Here is a 2,606-nt window from a genome sequence, read left to right on the forward strand (position 1 = left end):
AATGCTAAAGTAGGAGAAACTTTTAGAGAGGGTGTGGTAGGTAAGTTTGGGGTGCCAGGTGTAAATGATAATGGGAGCCCTTTGATTGAACTTTGTATAGAAAGGGGTTTAGTTATAGGTAATACATATTTTAAGAAAAAGAGGATAAATAAGTATACACGATATGATGTAGGGCGAAATGACAGTAGTTTGTTGGATTATGTATTGGTAGATAAAAGACTGTTGAGTAGACTTCAGGATGTACATGTTTATAGAGGGGCCACAGATATATCAGATCACTTTCTAGTTGTAGCTACACTGAGAGTAAAAGGTAGATGGGATACAAGGAGAATAGAAGCATCAGGGAAGAGAGAGGTGAAGGTTTATAAACTAAAAGAGGAGGCAGTTAGGGTAAGATATAAACAGCTATTGGAGGATAGATGGGCTAATGAGAGCATAGGCAATGGGGTCGAAGAGGTATGGGGTAGGTTTAAAAATGTAGTGTTAGAGTGTTCAGCAGAAGTTTGTGGTTACAGGAAAGTGGGTGCAGGAGGGAAGAGGAGCGATTGGTGGAATGATGATGTAAAGAGAGTAGTAAGGGAGAAAAAGTTAGCATATGAGAAGTTTTTACAAAGTAGAAGTGATGCAAGGAGGGAAGAGTATATGGAGAAAAAGAGAGAAGTTAAGAGAGTGGTGAAGCAATGTAAAAAGAGAGCAAATGAGAGAGTGGGTGAGATGTTATCAACAAATTTTGTTGAAAATAAGAAAAAGTTTTGGAGTGAGATTAACAAGTTAAGAAAGCCTAGAGAACAAATGGATTTGTCAGTTAAAAATAGGAGAGGAGAGTTATTAAATGGAGAGTTAGAGGTATTGGGAAGATGGAAGGAATATTTTGAGGAATTGTTAAATGTTGATGAAGATAGGGAAGCTGTGATTTCGTGTATAGGGCAAGGAGGAATAACATCTTGTAGGAGTGAGGAAGAGCCAGTTGTGAGTGTGGGGGAAGTTCGTGAGGCAGTAGGTAAAATGAAAGGGGGTAAGGCAGCCGGGATTGATGGGATAAAGATAGAAATGTTAAAAGCAGGTGGGGATATAGTTTTGGAGTGGTTGGTGCAATTATTTAATAAATGTATGGAAGAGGGTAAGGTACCTAGGGATTGGCAGAGAGCATGCATAGTTCCTTTGTATAAAGGCAAAGGGGATAAAAGAGAGTGCAAAAATTATAGGGGGATAAGTCTGTTGAGTGTACCTGGTAAAGTGTATGGTAGAGTTATAATTGAAAGAATTAAGAGTAAGACGGAGAATAGGATAGCAGATGAACAAGGAGGCTTTAGGAAAGGTAGGGGGTGTGTGGACCAGGTGTTTACAGTGAAACATATAAGTGAACAGTATTTAGATAAGGCTAAAGAGGTCTTTGTGGCATTTATGGATTTGGAAAAGGCGTATGACAGGGTGGATAGGGGGGCAATGTGGCAGATGTTGCAAGTGTATGGTGTAGGAGGTAGGTTACTGAAAGCAGTGAAGAGTTTTTACGAGGATAGTGAGGCTCAAGTTAGAGTATGTAGGAAAGAGGGAAATTTTTTCCCAGTAAAAGTAGGCCTTAGACAAGGAAGTGTGATGTCACCGTGGTTGTTTAATATATTTATAGATGGGGTTGTAAGAGAAGTAAATGCGAGGGTCTTGGCAAGAGGCGTGGAGTTAAAAGATAAAGAATCACACACAAAGTGGGAGTTGTCACAGCTGCTCTTTGCTGATGACACTGTGCTCTTGGGAGATTCTGAAGAGAAGTTGCAGAGATTGGTGGATGAATTTGGTAGGGTGTGCAAAAGAAGAAAATTAAAGGTGAATACAGGAAAGAGTAAGGTTATGAGGATAACAAAAAGATTAGGTGATGAAAGATTGAATATCAGATTGGAGGGAGAGAGTATGGAGGAGGTGAACGTATTCAGATATTTGGGAGTGGACGTGTCAGCGGATGGGTCTATGAAAGATGAGGTGAATCATAGAATTGATGAGGGAAAAAGAGTGAGTGGTGCACTTAGGAGTCTGTGGAGACAAAGAACTTTGTCCTTGGAGGCAAAGAGGGGAATGTATGAGAGTATAGTTTTACCAACGCTCTTATATGGGTGTGAAGCGTGGGTGATGAATGTTGCAGCGAGGAGAAGGCTGGAGGCAGTGGAGATGTCATGTCTGAGGGCAATGTGTGGTGTGAATATAATGCAGAGAATTCGTAGTTTGGAAGTTAGGAGGAGGTGCGGGATTACCAAAACTGTTGTCCAGAGGGCTGAGGAAGGGTTGTTGAGGTGGTTCGGACATGTAGAGAGAATGGAGCGAAACAGAATGACTTCAAGAGTGTATCAGTCTGTAGTGGAAGGAAGGCGGGGTAGGGGTCGGCCTAGGAAGGGTTGGAGGGAGGGGGTAAAGGAGGTTTTGTGTGCGAGGGGCTTGGACTTCCAGCAGGCATGCGTGAGCGTGTTTGATAGGAGTGAATGGAGACAAATGGTTTTTAATACTTGACGTGCTGTTGGAGTGTGAGCAAAGTAACATTTATGAAGGGATTCAGGGAAACCGGCAGGCCGGACTTGAGTCCTGGAGATGGGAAGTACAGTGCCTGCACTCTGAAGGAG

The sequence above is a fragment of the Cherax quadricarinatus genome, unplaced genomic scaffold (assembly GCF_038502225.1).
Source record: "Cherax quadricarinatus isolate ZL_2023a unplaced genomic scaffold, ASM3850222v1 Contig135, whole genome shotgun sequence".
NCBI lineage: Eukaryota > Metazoa > Arthropoda > Malacostraca > Decapoda > Parastacidae > Cherax > Cherax quadricarinatus.